General features: G+C 42.7%; 1 long non-coding RNA gene across 1 annotated transcript; it reads left to right on the top strand.

The window, feature by feature from the left end:
- Nucleotides 1-224: 224 nt before the first annotated feature.
- On the top strand, nt 225-4232 carry LOC133209655 (uncharacterized). Its single transcript, XR_009724718.1, has 2 exons — nt 225-279; nt 4172-4232. It is a non-coding gene; the product is annotated as an uncharacterized LOC133209655 (long non-coding RNA).
- The last annotated feature ends 2928 nt before the right edge of the window (nt 4233-7160 follow it).

The raw sequence follows: 7160 nt of genomic DNA, 5'->3' as shown, positions 1-7160 counted from the left end.
CGTTACCGCGGCGCCACGCCCCCCCCGCCGCTCGCGGGTTATTTATAGGCTTTGGTAGGTGGGGGGGAGAGATGACGTAATGCGTAATTACGGTGCGTGCTGCGTCACGTCACGTGCGTGGCGGTGTTTACAGCAGCCGGCGGCGGTTGCTTGGCAACCGGGAAGGGTCTGGCCGGGGTTCCCGCTGCGGCGGAGGCTGCGGCCTGGTCCCGGGCCTTTCTCGTCCCTCGGCCAGGGCTCTCCTCATCCTCGGAGGAGATGAGGGGCCGGCCGGCAGAGGTGAGGAGCCCGGGTGGGACGGGGCTTCTCGCTGCCCCGGTGGAGGGGAGGGCGGGCAGAGAGCCCGGGCCCTGTCCAGCGCTGCCCACCCCGCGGGCAGCAGGGGTTGGGGTGCTGGTTTCTCATGCCTCTGAGTCATGGGGGTCAATAGCTCCGTCTGAATTTATAGCTCTGGAAACGGAGAGAGGCTTCTTTGTGCGGGGCCGTCGGTTTGCCTTTATTTGGCATCAGCCAGGGCGCCCGCGACGTGGTTTAACCTCTCTTTGCACGGCGCTGTGTGAAAGAACAGCTCTCAAGCTGAGAGCAAGAGCAAGCCGGAGGCAAGACCATGGTGCTCTTGTTCCAGTGCTGCACTCTCCCAGTAAACCCGGGGGGATGGTTTCTACGCCCACTGGAATGTGGCATTCCCCACAATTAATCATTGCATAAATATCATGTTGGAGATGCCATTTAAGTTACAGCCTTTCTCTTAACTACAGCAATGACAGAAGTAGTTTATCTCTAGAATCGTCTGAGGATGCTGTTTTATTTCTATTTCAGTTGTCAGGTCCGTCTGCGTCAAGGACATCCTGAGGATGTTCTGTAACCTCTGTGGTCATGTATTCTTTGAGAAGGACCAACAACAATCAGCAAGTACCTTCTGCTCCGCTAGTGACTGTGAGCAGGTAAAAGGCCTAGAAAAATTCACTAAGAATTATGCAGTAAGCACCAGATAAAGGTCTCAAAGAAAGAGTTATAAAGTAGGTTAAAATTGCCTAAAGGCAAAATGAGAATGCCAGCTTCTGTCCCCATATGGCTGATGTGTCTGCATCAGCATGCACAAGCTCTTGAACTCATCTTTTTTTCCATTGGAAGGATAAAGGTGTTGAAGTAAATCTAGACTAATCTGAGCTGAATCTAAAACAGGAATGTTTTCATTCCAGTTTTAACTAAGTAGTTCATTTGAGATTATTTCCAGGTGGTTCTGGATAGGCTTAGCTAAAGTTTTGACTAGAAAATGGGAGTAGAGATTCAGCCCTTTGTGTGTGGCAGTGCACTAGAAAAGGTGGTTGAATAGTTGTTGGCAATCATAGAATCATATCATAGAATCACAGAATGGTTTGGGTTGGAAAGGACCCAGTTCCAACCCCTGCCATGGGCAGGGACACCTCACACTAGACTCATGTCGCCCAAGGCTCTGGCCTTGAACACTGCCAGGGATGGGGCAGCCACAGCTTCTCTGGGCACCCTCAGTGCCTCAGCACCCTCACAGGGAAGAGCTTCTGCCTTAGATCTAACCTGAACTTTCCCTGTTTCAGTTTGAACCCATCACCCCTTGTCCTGTGGCTGCAGTCCCTGATGAAGAGTCCCTCTCCAGCATCCTTGTAGCCCCCTTCAGACACTGGAAGCTGCTCTGAGGTCTCCACGCAGCTTCTCTTCTCCAGGTTGAACAGCCCCAGTGTTCTCAGCCTGTCTCCATAGGGGAGGTGCTGCAGCCCCTGAGCATCCTTGTGGCCTCCTCTGCACTTGCTCCAACAGCTCCATGTCCTTCTTATGTTGAGGACACCAGAACTGCACACAGTGCTGCAAGTGGGGAGTCCTTTTCCTTTTCAGTCTTTCACTGAGAAGTGGCATATGTTCACAGAGGTTACATATCCAGTTTGAAGGGCTCTGTTGTGCAGCGTAGTGATGGCATGGGGCAGTGAAAACTTAAACACTGCAGTCACAGAGCATACCAAGGGTGGGATGGTTAGTAAAGAGTGGCTGTATCTTAGATTGAATCACAGAGGAAGAGAGGAAAGAAGTGGGTGAGCTTTAGGGAATGCAAGGCTTTCTCCTTTAGCTGTTTTTAAAAAGAAATTCTGGAAACAAATTTGTGTTGTTCCTAAAATCAGGATGATGAAGCTGTTCTGCATTAAAAACCTGCATTACTTCATTATATTCTAGGGATTTTATAGCTGCTACTTTTCCACTGAGCTGTTCCTGATTACATGCTACTATGAACATGTCTGTCAAACAGAATGGGTGTAGTTACACAATTAAGTGCAACAAAACAGCTCCAGGATATATTATCAGTTCTGGACGTAACACTGCATCCCCTCTGAACAGAGCACTTGCAATGCTTACCTCATCTTTATAGGGATGACTGTATACTGACAGGGAAACAGGTTTTTGAGTGAGTTGCCAGAATACCATTGCAAAGCTTACTGTAACTCTAAAAGAAAATCTCTTGTACTGACTGTACATCTGTCTGTGATGCACTATGGAAAGTAATCTGCCTCTGCTGGAAAACATTCTGTGCTTTGGAATAAAGCTTTCCCAGAATTTTCCACTTGCCCTTCATGGGTTTCAGGTGGAGCCCCATCAGGAACAGCCTTCCTGGAAGTCAGTGAGTACTGGGCAGACTCTGTGTGAGTCTTGCATGATAAATGCCTTTTACAGCAGAGCTACCATGACTTCTAGCTCCTGCTCATTCCTATCCTAGAATGTGATGCATTTGCTCAATATACTGAATGTCCTTATGGAAGTTACTGGGATGAACCCCAGCAGGTACCAGGCTCTCACAAGCTGAAGGACAGAAATGGCCAGTCAGCAGATGGAGAGCATTTTCACCAGCAATCCAAGTGGACCAGTAGAGTGCCTCCAAAACATAAGCCCTGAGCTTAACAGTTATAACTCAGGCAGACATTTAAAGACTGTGGTTTCAACAGAAACACATTTGGGGCTTCATTTTGTCATTATACTTCCTGACAACTCTTTGCTTTCACTCAGGCCATAATGAATAGCTTTTCTTTAAGTTCAGTGATGATTAAGGCCCCTCCTCACTGCTAATTACCCTTTTCTCTAAAAACGTCGAGCTTTTGAACACCATCAGGGTATTTTAATTCTTATGAGACTTAAGCTCCTCACACTTTTAAGAAGTTAGATCTGTTGATCTGACTTTTAAAGAAAAATGTATTTTCTATTGCCTTCTGTGTCTGGAATCCATTTTCAGGGCAGACTAGAAGGAGTTTCTGGTGGAAGTTAAGAGCTAGCTATGTATTCCCTGACTCAACAGGGCTCATTGTTTTCAAGCAATAGAACTAAAGAAGAGCTCTTTTGAATTTCCTTTAATTATAAGCCTGAGGGCAGAGGGAAAGGAGGAGTGTTTTGTTTCTCAATATGATGTTTGTGATTTAGTGTTGCCTGGAGGAGCTGCTGTTTTGTTGCTAAATTATAATTGCACCTTTCCTGTGGCTATAGAGGAGATTTGGCTTGGTTACCACTTCTGACTTGTGGTTGTCTTCCTTTTTCTGTGGGGGCTCTCCTTGAAGGTATATGGGAGTTTATGTATGTGGCTTAAACATGCTACTTTCTCTCCTTCACAATCATGAGGATTTTCTTTTTGGTGTGAACCAGAGCTGCATGTCAAGTCAGTTCTTGCAGTCTGGTTTTTCATTCTAGGGGAAACGTGATGCATTTGAAATGTATTTGAAAGAGAATTTTCTCGTTGGTTCGTTAGGTTATGCAAGGTGGAGGATGGCAGTTACCCTTAAAGCTATTTATTACGTTGTGGTTGTGAATCTAATGAGGGAAGATGGGATTCAAGAAGGGACATGATAAAAGGTTTTGTAGAAGTGGGTATAGCCTGGATGATGAAGGTATATGAGAAAATGAATGTTTAAAGACAGTTTACCAACCCCTCAGTGTGTACAGTTTTGCTGTTACATTGAACAGCCTTTGCTCAAGCATAAGCACTAAGTCAGTATCCTGTAGTTTTCTTCTTCATGGGAGGTTTCTGGGGTTTTAGCAGCACCAAAGTCAATTCACGGCTTTTTGAGAAATCAAATTATCTTATTCCTTAGGTGCAACTTCCTTTCTTGGAGCAAGTGTAAGCAGAATTACCAGTGATGCTGAGCATTTTTCTTTTCAGGTAGCAAAGGATAGTAAAAATGTGAGCAAGAAACGTGCAGTGTACAACAGGGTGGTTTAGGTAAGTCCTTTAATGCTTTCTGGCAAATGGTGTTAGTATGTTTTGTACCTTAGAGTGATGTGGGGAGCATAATGTTAATCATGTAAATACCTAAGAGAAATAGTGCACATTAAAGGATTTAGCTGTTTCTTTGGACCATTTACTTTCTGCAGGACAGATACTGCAGCATCTGCTGTAGCCTGATAGTCTCACAAATACATGTGTTCCACTTGTGACATTTGTTACATTATTGACAATTTGAATAACTTTTCCCCAAAAGTCCCTTTTTTATTCCTGTCCTCAAATCTTGATAAGAGCTCAACGTGTTCAGCTCTAACAAATTTCGTTATAGTTGTCTGTGAAGTAATCAAACTTTACTTCACATCATAAGGTTATCAGAGCTTTTCATTGAACATGAAACTATTTCAGAAGGCTGTTCATTTCTGAGGGGCATTTTGTCAGCTTGTCCCTTCACAAGCTCAGGGTGATACTGTTCCCTGGTAGTGTTTATGGTGAGGGAATGAATTACAGAATTGATGAACTTGTTGCTACTGCTGTTTACCAACAGTGTAACTTGAAAGTTTACGCTGAGTGTAACTCACAGAGTTCAGAACTAGATGAAGCCTTATTGCTGTGCTCTCCATTCTAATCCTCCCTGCCCTTGCCTCCCTCCCCACCCCAAATCAAAGTTTCCAAGACTGGGAAGTCAAATTATTTCACACAAATCTTCTTGATGCAGCTCAGGCTCTTTAAGACTTCTGTTGTTTGTTTCTTCTGAAACTTCCTGTCACTTCCTGCATATCCACTGGATCTTTGTTTGCTCTGGCATGGTGTTGGCCTTTATCTAGGACTGCCAGTGGTTTGGAATTCTGGGTTTCAAGTGTTATTTAAAAACTGGACAATTTTATTAATGAAGTTCCCAAAGAAGCAGCTGTAGTATACTGTAAATCGCAATGGGAACTGTATCTCGCAGAGCCAGAACAGTTGTGTAAAGAAGTTTAAAACAAGTTAAAAACCACTGTTTTTCCCAAGGGCTCCTGTTTTTGTAAGTGTTTAGGTTTGTACGTTCTTTGGAACCTTGTCTTTTGCTTTGGAATGTCTTAATGTGAGAAGTTGAAATGCACTCAGTATGAGTACGATTTTGTAACTTCCATAAACAACAGGGCACTGTGTACTGTGAAATATGTATCTTAAGAGAGCATGATGCTCAGAGGAGATCCTTAATCTCCGACTCACTCAGTTGAATGCACAGCAGAAACCATGCATGAACACGTGTCAAGGCAAGCTGCTGCAAACATCATCAGCAGAAATGCACCATACAACTTACACTGGAGGAGAGAAGTGGTACTTTGTGAGAATTTAATCTTTCATTTCTTGGACTTTTCTGCATGTTTAAATCTCCAAATACATTTTCATTGATTGATTCGGAGGTGGTATGTGCTTTCTGTCCTACGTTTAAAAGTAATGCAAATAAGATAAAGCTGTGTTCCAAGTGGAGTGTGATCCTGTGCCTGTTGAGCTCAGTCAGGTCTCAGTAACTGAAGTGAAGCAGGACTTGGCGTGTAAGTTCCTGGATGGGAGAGCTTGCTCATTCTTGATTTCCTGTCTTCATATGGATTGATGTGTGACCAAAACACACAGCTTTGGTTGCTAAAACACACCACCTGAGCAGTGTTAAAAATGAAGATTGGTTTAAAACTTGTTTGATTCCCTTTTTTCAGTCTATTGAAAAAATGATTTTAATGTACTGATCATTTAAATACACTGATTTTTCTTTGTATTCTGTTGTAAATTGTATTTCTGGTCATTGAGTTGTATTTGAACTTAGATCTATGTTGTTGCAAGCAGGGTCTTCCAAGGCTTTCTAAGTTTGCATACTTTCTGGAACAGAAAGGCTTCCCACAAAAGCTTATTCCTCCTTTCTCCCAGTAAAATCACTGATTTGCTTTTGGCAATGCATTTCAGTGATGCCTAATGAGAAGCTGAATTTCTTTAAGCCTTTAAATTTGGTTTGTTATAAATACTGAAATGGGGTTTTTAAGGATTGAGTTGCATATTGCTTGAATGTTACTCCAGACTCTCCTGAAAACTTATTTTCATTTAATTTTCACGTAATCTCTCCTTGTTTGCTCACATTTTAGATAAATAACTGCACTAATTTGTTACGGTAGCTTATGTCCTGAAAGTAATCTGGAAAAGGAATGATTTTTAATTTGTGTGCTGTACTAAACACAGTACTTCAATTTGGTTTTGATTTAACTTCTGGAATTTGGATTGGTTTTACTAAGTGATTGCAGTGCAGTGTCCTGCCTGCCTCCTGGGCTGTTATCCCATGTTTAGTGCGGTCGTTGTAAGGACTTGAGTATGTGGAGAAAGAAATCCAGGTTTTATTCTTTTGCTGCTTCAGAACTGCTGTGGAGTTTTGTTGTTTGGGGATTGCTGTTCTGCTTAAATGCCAAGTTACTCAGCACTGAAAAGAGTCTTCAGCTGCTCAAAATCAGAGTGCGTCTGTAACAAAGGTGATGGTGATGTATTTTTGTTCTTGTTGTCAGTTCTTTGAAAAATACAATTTCCAATCTAAAAATGCAGATGCTTGTTTATTTAATGATCCTTTAGAGTACATTCCTGTGTCAGTGAGATCAGTGATAATAGGATAAGGCAAGAATGGATTACTAAAGGTAAGATTCATAAGCTTATTGAAAGTGATTCTCTAGTGAATAATACTCCGCACCAAATAACGTAAAAATTATTCCTTCTTTCAGAAGGAATTAAGTTAAGGCTGAATTTGCTGAAGAGGTCTGTTTCCACTCAGAATGTGAGGATTATCTGTTGACATACGTATTTAGACCAAATTGGTGTGAATACAAGCCAGATGTTTCTTGGAAACACTTTTTTAGAGTACATTTGAACTGTAAAACAAGGTGACACATTTTTTTAATCACTGTTCCTG

The sequence above is a fragment of the Neopsephotus bourkii genome, unplaced genomic scaffold, assembly GCF_033783945.1.
Source record: "Neopsephotus bourkii isolate Nb327-2 ecotype Australia unplaced genomic scaffold, CSIRO-AGI_Nbou_v1 NB_354, whole genome shotgun sequence".
Classification (NCBI taxonomy): domain Eukaryota; kingdom Metazoa; phylum Chordata; class Aves; order Psittaciformes; family Psittacidae; genus Neopsephotus; species Neopsephotus bourkii.
This window is presented reverse-complemented; position numbering and strand designations above follow the sequence as displayed.